This window comes from Coregonus lavaretus (genome assembly GCF_964263955.1).
Source record: "Coregonus lavaretus genome assembly, chromosome: 24".
NCBI lineage: Eukaryota > Metazoa > Chordata > Actinopteri > Salmoniformes > Salmonidae > Coregonus > Coregonus lavaretus.
In genome coordinates, this window is record NC_140011.1 from 23,955,445 (window position 1) to 23,968,524 (window position 13,080).

The 13,080-nt window shown below is 45.6% G+C and overlaps 1 pseudogene across 1 annotated transcript in view; it reads left to right on the plus strand.

The window, feature by feature from the left end:
- Positions 1-8,959, plus strand: part of LOC311100277 (dynamin-1-like) — a 91,886-nt pseudogene extending 82,927 nt beyond the window's left edge. The window contains exons 16-21 of the transcript in view: positions 5,021-5,130; positions 5,956-6,067; positions 6,339-6,353; positions 7,650-7,823; positions 8,094-8,335; positions 8,758-8,959. The product of the transcript in view is annotated as a dynamin-1-like (transcript). The remainder of the gene's footprint in view (positions 1-5,020; positions 5,131-5,955; positions 6,068-6,338; positions 6,354-7,649; positions 7,824-8,093; positions 8,336-8,757) is intronic.
- Positions 8,960-13,080: the final 4,121 nt, after the last annotated feature.

Sequence of the window (13,080 nt, forward strand, 5' to 3'; positions counted from 1 at the left end):
AGAAGTTCAGGAGAAAGAACAAACAAAATGTAATTATTGTAAAATTGACTGTGTCCATAAAATGTAGATAGTGGGTATGGGCTGGAAGTAGAGGCCTAAGCATTGTTGCTCACTTGTTTACTCCAAGTGGGGAAAGGGTGGCGGGGTTGGAAAGTAATAAAGGGGAATATATATATTTTTAAAGGATATGTATGTGTATGTATGTATGTATGTATGTATGTGGGTGTGTATGTGTATGTGTGTATATGTATATATATATATATATATATATTATATATATATATATATATATATATAAACATGGGGGATTGGAAGTGATGCAGACAATTACATTGATGGAAGTTACAATCTATCTGCAATATTAAGCTGATCTACCCCCAAATAGAAAAAAATAAAAAATAAAATAATAATAATAATTATAGACTGATCATTTCTTTGTCAGTGGGCAAACGTACAAAATCAGCAGGGGATCAAATACTTTTTTCCCTCACTGTATATATTGTATGAATGTGTTGAATGCTATGTGTATGTGTGCTGAAATACAAGTGTGTGTCTGTCTGTCTGTCTGTCTGTCTGTCTGACTGTTTGTCTGTTTCTGTGTGTGTATGTCTGTCTGTCTGTGTGTCTGTGTGTCTGTCTGTCTGTCTTTCCGTCTTTATGTGTGTCTGTCTGTCTGTGTGTCTGTCTGTGTGTCTGCCTGTGTGTCTGTCTGTGTGTCTGTCTGTCTGTGTGTGTGTGTGTGTGTGCGTGTTTGTCTGTCTGTCTGTCTGTCTGTCTGTCTGTCTGTCTGTCTGTCTGTCTGTCTGTCTGTCTGTCTGTCTGTCTGTCTGTCTGTCTGTGTGTGTGCGTGTTTGTCTGTCTGTCTGTCTCTGTGTGTGTGTGCGCGTGCTTGTCTGTCTGTCTGTGTGTGTGCATGAATTGTCTGTCTGTCCGTCTGTGTGCGTGTCTCTGTCTGTATGTCTGTCTGTCTGTCTCTGTGTGTGTGTGTGTGTGTGTGTGTGTGTGTGTGTGTGTGTGTGTGTGTGTGTGTGTGTATGGGTGTGTATGAGTGTGTATGAGTGTGTATGTGTCTTGGAGGGAGCATTTGTGTGGGGCCCTTGTTTGGATTACCCAAGCAGGGGTTGGATTGGGACGTGAAGTGTGTTTATGAATCCAACGTGAACTTCCTCTGGCTTTATAATTAGGCTGGTATTAGTCACAAGCAAAACAAAACAATGGAAAGTATTTCAACTCCTCGCTCTGTGGTTTGTATGATAGGTTTATACATACCTAGCATCAACACTGACTCTGGCCGGAGTGAGGTTTAAGGAAAGGGCTGGGTGTGTTGGTGTCTTAAATGTTTAGGTGAGTTACAAGTTCTCACACACACACTCGCTGAGCTGAATGAATCTTTTACAAAAGAGAGTTTATCTGTCTGTGCTCAGATGTGTAGTCTGTCATAGAGTAGTGTGTGTGTGTCTGTTTGTGTTTTTCTGACCTTTAATGTGTCCCATGCTGCCGAGCTGACTTTGCTGGTTTTCTAGGGACATATGAAGAATCACTTAGTCTGTCTGCAGTCTCCTCAGTCTCTACTGGGAGATGGAGGGAGGAGAGGGGGAGTTATAGGACTGCCCGACACACACCTCCCCTCGTACCCTCTGATGACTTCCATACACGCTCTGTGTGTGTGTGTGTGTGTGTGTTATAGCAGTTTGTCTGAGTGATAAAGTGCAGAGTGAATCCTCAGAGTGCAGTGTGTTAGTCTGTGTCTATGGGGCCATCCATGACTTAGTGCCCGCTCTGTCACTCTGGCTCCTCCTCTTTTCCTCACACTCCTCCATCTCTCTGGTCAATCTAGTTACTTCTCTTTTACCCCCCTCCTCTCCAGTTTTTCCCTCTGTTTCACTTGCTTTATTTCTCTCTCTCCCTCTCTCTCTCTCTCTCTCTCTCTCTCTCTCTCTCTCTCTCTCTCTCTCTCTCTCTCTCTCTCTCTCTCTCTCTCTCTCTCTCTCTCTCTCTCTCTCTCTGTCGCTCTGTCTTTCACCCCCTGCTCTTTCATTCCCACTCTCTCTGCCTCTCTTCATACCTCCTTCCCTCTCCTCATTTTTCCCTTGTTTAATTTTTTTGCGCTGGCCAGGGGAAAGGAAAATGTGTGAGTCAGTGAAAGGCCGCTCCCTCCCTGGGAGGAGAGAGTAGAGGGAGGACTGGGACTTATTTAGTGTGGTGACGTCACCCTCTTTGTCCCTGGTAACCGCTTGTTAAGTCTCCGGTAGTGGACACCTGGGAAAACTAACTTGGCCTGTTGAGCGTCACTCCACAGCGGTGTGTGCGTGTGTGTCCATCCTTAGGGGGATGTGACTGTTTGACTGTTCAGGTCTGAACCCTTTTGATGAGGGGAGGTTGGTTATGGTGTATGTACAGGGAAAGGGCAGAACTAGGAAGGGAAGGGCAGTGGTTGGACACATGTTTCTAAAGGTGAAGAGAAACTGCTTGTTCGTAGTCATAGGTGAGTCTGTGTGTTTTGGGGTAGAGCATACGAAAGAGTAACTATGTGGAGACTGACTCACATGTTGTCATGTTATACATAGAACAAAAATAATAACGCAACATGTAAAGTGTTGGTCTCATATTCCATGAGCTGAAATAAAAGATCCCAGAAACGTTCCATACGCACAAAAAACGTATTTCTCTCAAATGTTGTGCACAAATTTGTTTACATCCCTGATAGTGAGCATTTATCCATTCCCAAGATAATCCATCCACCTGACAGGTGTGGCATATCAAGAAGCTTATTAAACAGCATGATCATTACACAGGTGCACCTTGTGCTGGGGACAATAAAAGGCCACTCTAAATATGCAGTTTTGTCACATAAACAATGCCACAGATGTATCAAGTTTGAGGGAGTGTGCAATTGGTATGCTGACTGCAGGAATGTCCACCAGAGCTGTTGCCAGAGCATGAAATGTTAATTTCTCTAAGGTAATTTTAGAGAATTTGACAGTACGTCCAACCGGCCTCACAACCACAGACATGTGTAACCACGCCAACCCAGGATCTCAACATCCAGCTTCTTCACCTGCGGGATCGTCTGAGACCAGACACCCGGACAGCTGATGAAACTGTGGGTTTGCACAACCGTAGAATTTCTTCACAAACTGTCAGAAACCATCTCAGGGAAGTTCATCTGCGTGCTCGTTATCCTCACCAGGGTCTTGACCTGACTGCAGTTCGGCGTCGTAACCGACTTCAGTGGGCAAATGCTCACCTTCGATGGCCACTGGCACGCTGGAGAAGTGCGCTCTTCACAGATGAATCCCAGTTTCAACTGTACCGGGCAGATGGCAGACAGTGTATGGTGTCGTGTGGGTGAGCGGTTTGCTGATGTCAACATTGTGAACAGAGTGGCTGTGGGTTATGGTATGGGCAGGCAATAAGCTACGGACAACGAACACAATTGCACTTTATCGATGGCAATTTGAATGCATAGAGATACAGTACCGTGACGGGAACCCGAGGCCCATTGTCGTGCCATTCATCCGCCACCATCACCTCAGCATGATAATGCACGGCTCCATGTCGCAAGGATCTGTACACAATTCCTGGGCCTGCATACTCACCAGAGCCTGCATACTCACCATGGCCTGCATACTCACCAGACATGTCACCCATTGAGCATGTTTGGGATGCTCTCGATCAACGTGTACGACAGCGTGTTCCAGTTTCCGCCAATATCCAGCAACTTCACACAGCTATTGAAGAGGAGTGGTACAACATTCCACACCACAATCAGCCTGATCAACTCTATGCAAAGGAGATGTGTCGCGCTGCATGAGGCAAATGGTGGTCACACCAGATACGGACTGGTTTTCTGATCCACACCCCCAATAAATGCATATCTGTATTCCCAGTCATGTGAAATCCATAGATTAGGGCCTAATGAATTTTTTCAATTGACTGATTTCCTTAAATTAATTGTAACTCAGTAAAATCTTTGAAATTGTTGCATAATGCGTTTATATTTTAGTTCAGTGTAACATTGCTGTTTTCTGGCAACAAATAGTATGTCCTATAGTTAACTCTGGTATATGGCCACACACACACAGATTACCATTAAAAATCCAATTTTTCCTAAACCCTAACCCTTAACCGAACCCTATCCTTAACCCTAAACCCTAATTGTAACCCTAACCCTAAACCTAACCCCTACGCCTAAAATAGCCTTTTTCCTTGTGGGGACCGGCGAAATGTCCCCACTTGTACAAATGTTCTTTGTTTTACTATTCTTGTGAGGACTTCTGGTCCCACAATGATAGTAAAAGCAAAAAAACACACACACACACACACACACACACACACACTGGGTGGGATGGCTCCTTTAGTAACAGTGGGTTGTGAAGCTCAGTGGAGTGTGACCACAGGGTGTGTGTTACTCTGCCCAGGTCTGGGTCTTAGCCCTGGGCTCACATCCTCTTTTGGCTGGCTTTCTGAGCTTTGGTCTCTCTCTCTCTCTCTCTCTCTCTCTCTCTCTCTCTCTCTCTCTCTCTCTCTCTCTCTCTCTCTCTCTGGGTGCGCCAGGCTGCTGTGGTGAAGGCTGTGTGCTGTAAGGCTCGCCCGCCCCCCCCCCCCTCTCTTCTATGATACTTACAGTTACACTGCTCTAATCACAACCAGGCACTTTGCTGAGCCTCTTTTCCACCCCTCCCTCTTTCACTCTGTATATGTATCCCTCTCCTTCTCTCTCTCTCTCTCTCTCTCTCTCTCTCTCTCTCTCTCTCTCTCTCTCTCTCTCTCTCTCTCTCTCTCTCTCTCTCTCTCTCTCTCTCTCTCTCTCTCTCTCTCTCTCTCTCTCTCTCTCTCTCTCTCTCTCTCTCTCTCTCTCTCTCTCTCTCTCTCTCTCTCTCTCTCTCTCTCTCTCTCTCTCTCTCTCTCTCTCTCTCTCTCTCTCTCTCTCTCTCTCTCTCTCTCTCTCTCTCTCTCTCTCTCTCGGTTCATGCTGTACTGTCTCTAACCTGTGTATTGTTGACTCTGTCCCCTGCAGGAGAAAGAGAAGAAATATATGCTCCAGGTGGACAACCTGAGGCTGAGGGATGTGGAGAAGAGCTTCATGTCCAGCAAGCAGATCTTTGCCCTGTTCAACACTGAGCAAAGGTCAGTTCTTAGGTGGACATTTCTATCATAGGTTTTTCAAATCTTTTCAGACCTCAAAAAGTAAAGTAATGTAGTGTTGCTCAGTGTTGTAAAATGTCCCACTCACATTTCCACAAGAATGTGTAGGTACTGCCAAAATAATGGAAACACTTGAGTAAATGAGGGATACAAAGTATATTGAAAGCAGGTGCTTCCACACAGGTGTGGTTCCTGATTTAATTAAGCAATTAACATCCCATCATGCTTGCGGTCATGTATAAAAATGCTGGGCAGGCCATTATTTTGGCTACCATGGCTAGGCCCCCATAGGATGACAATGCCCCCATCCATAGAGCATGAGTGGTCACTGAATGGTTTGATGAGCATGAAAACAGTGTAAACCATATGCCATGGCCGTCTCAGTCACCAGATCTCAACCCAATTGAATACTTATGGGAGATTCTGAAGCGGTGCCTGAGACAGCGTTTTCCACCACCATCAACAAAACACCAAATTATAGAATGTATTGTGGAAGAATGGTATTGCATTCCTCCAATATAGTTCCAGGCACTTGTAGAATCTATGCCGAGGTGCATTGAAGCTATTCTGGCTTGTGGTGGCCCAACAACCTATTAAGACACTTTTAGTCGTTCATTTTTTGTCATTCTCTTATTTTTTATCTTATGTTTGTTGTGTTTATTTTCAGGGTTTTTTATTTGTTTTTTTCATGTGAAGCACATTGTGTTGCACACACACACACACACACACACACACACACACACACACACACACACACACACACACACACACACACACACACTCAGACTTTCCCCTCTGTATCCACAGGAATGTGTATAAGGACTACCGTCAGCTGGAGTTGGCCTGCGAGACTCAGGACGACATAGATGGGTGGAAGGCCTCCTTCCTTAGAGCCGGAGTGTATCCTGAACGTGTTACGGTACCACACACACACACACACACACACACACACACACACACACACACACACACACACACACACAGAGAGACACAGTGGCATAAACCTGTACATTTCGTCAGTAACTCCGCCGGTCCAAAACATTTAGCTGATTGTGATGATGATTTGCTCTCACAGTACTAGTGGAGTCAGTCATTTAATGTTGAACACCATCTGTCTCTCTTTCCCTCTCTCTCTTTCTCTCCCTCATTATTTTCCTCAATATGTCCTTCATTGCTGTTGGACCCTATAGGAAAAGGAAGGCAAGGTATGTTTATTTTATTTTTATTTAACCTTTATTTAACCAGGAAGGGCTCATTGAGATTTAAAATCTCTTTTTCAAGAGCGTCCTGGCCAAGATAGGCAGCACCAAGTCATTACAAAAAATTACAGACAGACAACATGAAAAACGACAAGTAATCTAGTAAAAACCATTCATGAATTCACAAGAGCATAACAATATCAAAAACAGCAAATTAAAGACATTGACAGGTCAGGGAATCAGCCTCAAAATCCTTCATCAGAGATTTAAAAACACCAATCGGGACAAGTTCTTCCAGTTTAAAATTATTTTGTAAGGTGTTCCAAGACGATGGCGCAGAGTACATAAAAGACCTTTTACCAAATTCAGTTCGGACATTTGGAACAGTTAGCAGGATAAAGTCCAGTGAACGAAGAGAGTACCCACCACATTTCTGAACAATAAAAATGCCCAAATAAAAAGGTAGTAAACCCAAAATGGCTTTGTAAATAAAAGTATACCAGTGACTGAGCCTACGAGTGACTAGAGAAGGCCAGCCAACCCTGGTATACAAAGTACAGTGGTGCGTAAGGGTATGTGCTTTGTGTCCTGATGTCTATTCCAACTCTTCACCCCTTTTACACAGCTTTCTATACACCTATGCTCAAGCTAGTGTTGGCAATTGAATTTGATACTGAACTCTGATTGGCTCTAAAGATTTATACAGGCACAGTCTCGTTTTTCGTCTCGCCTCATTGGTGCTGTTTCTAATCAACGGCCCAGTCATTCATCATTCGCACCAGACCAGGAAGTTCAAATGTCGCTCTCATCAGGGTTCTGCCATAGCTGTATTATACAACCATCTGATTGCAATAAGCTAAGCAAATGAAGGAATTATCATTGGGGCGTGAGCCAAGAGAAAGTGGTTCAGAAGGAGACATGTTGTCTCCAATGGCTGTCGTCTGAAAGCAGTCACACGGTTAGCTAGCACCAGTAGTGTGTGTTGGCTCAGTTTGAGGTTATTTCTCTATAGCGACAGTTTAGGAGGGCTATATAGTGGATGTAGTTAATGATGTGTGATGTTGAGGATTGTTTCAATATGTTTTGTGATTAGAGAGATCACTTGTCTCCATCTTTCTCTCACCATATTTCTCTCTTTCTCTTTCTCCCTCTCCCCATCCCTCTCCTTTTGCCTCTCCCTCTTTCCCTCTTCTTATCCGTCTCTTTCCCTCTATCCATTTCCCTATCCCTGTCGCTCTACCTCTCCACTCCACCTCTCTTCTCTTCCCTCTAACCCCCCTCCCTGGCCTTGTCCTCCAGCAGAGTGACAGTGGAGACGGGGAGAACGGCTCAGATAACTTCATGCACTCCATGGACCCCCAGCTGGAGAGGCAGGTGGAGACCATCCGCAACCTGGTGGACTCATACATGGCCATCGTCAACAAGACCGTCAGGGACCTTATGCCGAAGACCATCATGTACCTCATGATCAACAACGTGAGTCCCCATTGGTCGCTTTTGACTAGTGGTGTCAAAGTAATCTTCTGTAGGGCCAGCTGATTCACACCAGCTGATTTTCATCCTTGTCTTTGAATCTGTGTCTGATTGGTTTAGACTTGAGAAACCAGCCGGCCTGTGGAATCTCTAGCCAATCAGTGACAAGGGCGGAAGAAACACCTCTTTCATCTCTACTGCAACCTTTCCATCTCCAACTCCCCCCCATTCCTCACCTTTACTCTCCCCCTCTCTTCCCCCTCCTCCACACAGACCAAGGAGTTCATCAACGCGGAGCTGCTGGCCAACCTGTACCACTCTGGGGACCAGAACAGCCTGATGGAGGAGTCCCAGGAGCAGGCCCATCACCGCGACGAGATGCTCCGCATGTACCACGCCCTGAGGGAGGCCCTAAACATCATCGGAGACATCAGCACCACCACCGTCACCACCGCCATGCCACCGCCTGTAGACGACTCCTGGCTGAGGCCGGGGGGAAACAACTCCGGGGGCAGGTACGAATGGAGGGAGAGAGGGAGGAAAGAAGAGTAAGGGAATAATATGCCATTTAGCAGACGCTTTTATCCAAAGCGACTTACAGTCATGCGTGCATACATTTTTACGTATGGGTGGTCCCGGGGATCGAACCCACTACCCTGGCGTTACAAGCGCCATGCTCTACCAATTGAGCTACAGAGGGCAAATTATATGGGTGAAGGTATGGATGGATGGAGGAAGGAGGGGATGGAAGGAGGACAACAGCTCTGAGTAAAAGGTATGGATGGAAGGAGAAGGGGAAATAAGGGAATAGAGGAGAGTGGGGAGTAAAGGATGAGAGGAGCAGGACTGATGTTGTTGCCTCCCCTGCTGGTGTGAAAGAGAACTGACTGCCGATGCACTCAGCCGCTCTCTCTCTCTTCCCCCCCCCACCCCTCAGGTCCCCAGCCAGCAGTCCCACTCCGAACAGAAGGGCTCCCCCAGGTCCCCCTGGACGCCCTGTCTCCCGTGGCTCAGCCCCTGGCCTCCCTCCTGGCCCCCCTGTCCCCTCTCGCCCAGGGGCCTCCCCGGATCCCTTCAGTGGGCCCCCCCCATCAGTCCCCTCCCGGCCTAACCGCGCACCCCCCGGTGTGCCGAGGTGAGTGAAACCGAACCCAAACGTTACATCTCAATGCAAAAGTCACCAAGCCTATGAATGTGTAACACTACAAGAGGTCCTACAGGGAGACAGACAAGCTAATGAGGTTGTGTAAGTGATATACTATGAGAGTGAGGATGATAATGAAATCACATCTAAGCTGAAGTGTCAATGCTCTCTGTTGCTAAGGGGGATGTGAAGACGCCAGGAGGATTGATGGAGGTAAATGAGAGTGGAGAGAGCTTGGTGTGATAGAGGATAGAGCCATATAGATAAAGGATGTCAGGTCCAGAAGATGCTGCAAGCTAGAGAACAGATGGGAGGTAGAGGTAGGATGGATGAGAGACATATCATAGATTGACCCTTCCAAAAGCCCACCCCTGTAGTAAAACATTGCCACACACATACACACACCTAATATATGTTTTACTTATGTTGTTGTACCTATTTACATTGCTAACTGCCATGAAGGTTTCAGACATTACTGACTAACATTTCGTACACACTACAAGAACCTCCCAACCCTACTTGTAACTAACTGCTTTAAGTACTTTTACTATCAGTGGCAGAGCTGTGCCTTCATTTAAGCCCACATTTTCTTACCATTCCATGCCCCTAGCCCTCACCAGAATCCCCCTCACTAGTAGTCTAGTCTAGTGGCCTCCTCTATGTGGAGTCCTTTGCTAGAATATAGTTTTGTATTAGAGACCTATCCTACAGTATATCCCACTCACCCAACCTTAGTCTTTATAGTTTAGGAATAGTGTCTCTTGTCTACCCTGTCTCCATGTTGCAAATAAACAGAGAGAGAAAGAGAGGGGAGGATAGGGATTGAGAGAGAATGAGAGCGAGCGAGAGGGGGGGGGGGGCGTTTTTCATTTTCGTTCTCTGTTAAACTGCCTCCGCACTGCTAACGTTTGCCTTGTGTTTGCCTGTGGTTGTGAGCTAATGGACACTGTACTGATCTGATGTGAACTCACGGTCAGGGCAGCAGCTTGCCTTACTGAGGGAGACACACACGTTGTCTGACACTGCTCTTGCTCACACACACCCTCAAACATCCAAATAACCTTCAAACAACCCTCAAACAATGTCTCTAAAGCAGCCATGTTAAAACCAATTACCCCAAATAACTTTCAAATAACGGTCCAAATCTGATTGGTCCATGGTGAGAGCAGAGCCTTGTCATGTGACGTGGGTCTCTCCTGCACTGTAACCTGTATGTGTTTGTTTGCACTCCTCTTTCTGTCCTCCTCATCCTATCACCTTCACCACACCTCTATCCCACCGTTGACTATGGTTCCTCTTTCAGAATCACTATCAGTGACCAATGAGGACTAACGCTTCTGGTACGTTTGGTACTACTCACCATCATCCTCATGCTGCTTTCTCTTAGATACCGTCACCTCACTGCATGCCCATCACGCTCTCCTTTTCTTTCACTCCCTAATGCCTCTTTTAGCAGTGCATGGACAAACACACACGAGCACACACACAGGTCACAGTGTGCGTTTGTCTCATTGTGTGACCTTGCTGGTTTTGTTATTGTCTACTGAAATCAAGTTATTTTTTCTAGTTTCAGGGTGTATGTTTCAGTTGGGAGAGGTTTGTGTTGATGAAAAAAGTCAGAGGATACCTCTAGATACGCACATGCATACACACACACTCATACATACACACACAGGCATACATACATACACACTCATACATACACACACATGCATAGACCTGACCAGAGCTGCTCATTAGGGGTCAGAAGTCAAAGGTCATGGGTTTGTGTCAGTGTCGGATCATGACATCTCACCCGTCCCGTGTCTCTGATTGTTTGGTGGTGTGACACATTGCTGTCCAGTATTTGTCCTGTCTAAATGTCAACATAGTATTCTATAGAGGCTAGTGAAGCTGTCAGAGAAAGGCTATACTGTGGGTGGTAATAATGATTTGAAAAGGGTGTATAATGTCTAGTTAATGTCTATCCAACTAGCAATTCTGGCGGTCATCATTTACCCTGCCTCCTACAGTTGTAGTCTACTTTTTAGCATTTATGCTAACTAGCCCCTCTTTTGATAGTGAAGTAAAGATAGCATAGCCTTGATGATCATGGCAGAACTACTATGGAGATTATAAATGTGTTATATATCCTTTGTGGCAATTATAATCACACAGCTCTTGAGGGGTGAAATGCAACCCTCTATCTCTCACATATTTTGCATGCTTGGATTGGGTTGAAAGAGGAGAATATTATGGATGATAATATAGTGGAGCTATACTGCCCTCTTCTGGGCACCAAAACAACTGCCTGTCACCAATGGAAACTATGTACACTGAACAAAAATATAAACGCAATATGCAACAATTTCAAAGATTTTACTGAGTTACAGTTCATATAAGGAAATCAGTCCTAATCTATGGATTTCACATGACTGGGAATACAGATATGCATCTTTTGGTCACAGATACCTTAAAAAATGGTAAGGGTGTGGATTAGAAAACCAGTCAGTATCTGATGTGACCAGCATTTGCCTCATGCAGCGCGACACATCTTCGCATAGAGTTGATCAGGTTGTTGATTGTGGCCTGTGGAATGTTGTCCCACTCCTCTTCAATGGCTGTGCGAAGTTTCTCAATATTGGCAGGAACTGGAACACGCTGTCGTACAAGTCGATCCAGAGCATCCCAAACATGCTTAATTGGTGACATGTGTCGTGAGTATGCAGGCCATGGAAGAACTGGGACATTTTCAGCTTCCAGGAATTGTGTACAGATCCTTGCGACATGGAGCCATGCATTATCATGCTGAAACATGAAGTGATGGCGGCTGATGAATGGCACGACAATGGACCTCAGGATCTTGTAACAGCACCTCTGCGCATTCAAATTGCCATTGATAAAATGCAGTTGTGTTCGCTTATGTCTGCCCATACCATAACCCCACTGCCACCATGGGGCACTCTGTTCACAACGTTGACATCAGCAAACCGCTCGCCCACACAATGCCATCTGCCCGGTACAGTTAAAACTGAGATTCATCCGTGAAGAGCACACTTCTCCAGCATGCCAGTGGCCATTGAAGGTGAGCATTTGCCCACTGAAGTCGGTTACGACGCCGAACTGCAGTCAGGTCAAGACCCTGGTGAGGACGACGAGCACGCAGATGAACTTCCCTGAGACGGTTTCTGACAGTTTGTGCAGAAATTATTCGGTTGTGCAAACCCACAGTTTCATCAGCTGTCCGGGTGTCTGGTCTCAGACCATCCCACAGGTCAAGAAGCCGGATGTGGAGGTTCTGGGCTGGCGTGGTTACACGTAGTCTGCGTTTGTGAGGCCTGTCAAATTCTCCAAAATGATGTTGGAGGCGGCTTATGGTAGAGAAATTAACATTAATTTCTCTGGCAACAGCTCTGGTGGACATTCCTGCAGTGAACATGCCAATTGCACACTCCCTCAAAACATGAGACATCTGTGGCATCGGGTTGTGCGATAAAACTGCACATTTTAGAGTGGCCTTTTATTGTCCCCAGCACAAGGTGCACCTGTGTAATGATCATGCTGTTTAATCAGTTTCTTGATATGCCACACCTGTCAGGTGGATGGATTATCTCGGCGAAGGAGAAATGCTCACTAACAGGGATGTAAACAAAGTTGTGCACAACATTTGAGAGAAATAAGCTTTTTGTGCATATGGAAAATTTCGGGGATCTTTTATTTCAGCTCATGAAACATGGGACGAACACTTTAGATGTTGCGTTTATATTTTTGTTGAGTCTATATACTGTATACAGTATATTCCAAGATGCATGAAGACAATCAAATCTGCAGGAATGATTTGTGTTTTAGTGTGTTAGCTGTTTTGTCTGACTGTCTTCTCCCACATTGTCCCATGCAGCTGTGAATGTGTGTGTGTGTGTGTGTGTGTGTTACCCGGCATACGCGTGCTTGAGAGAGAGTTTGCATAGAATTTGATGTTCAGTAGGGGAGCTGAATTGAATGTGCAATTACAAAAGAGTGCAAGTATACTTGACTGTATGGTGTATGTGTGTGTGTGTATAGTAGTATGTCAGAGTGACGTTGAGTTATACCGCTTGCGCGTGAGGGGGAATGACACCCAGCCAGAGTGCCAATCCT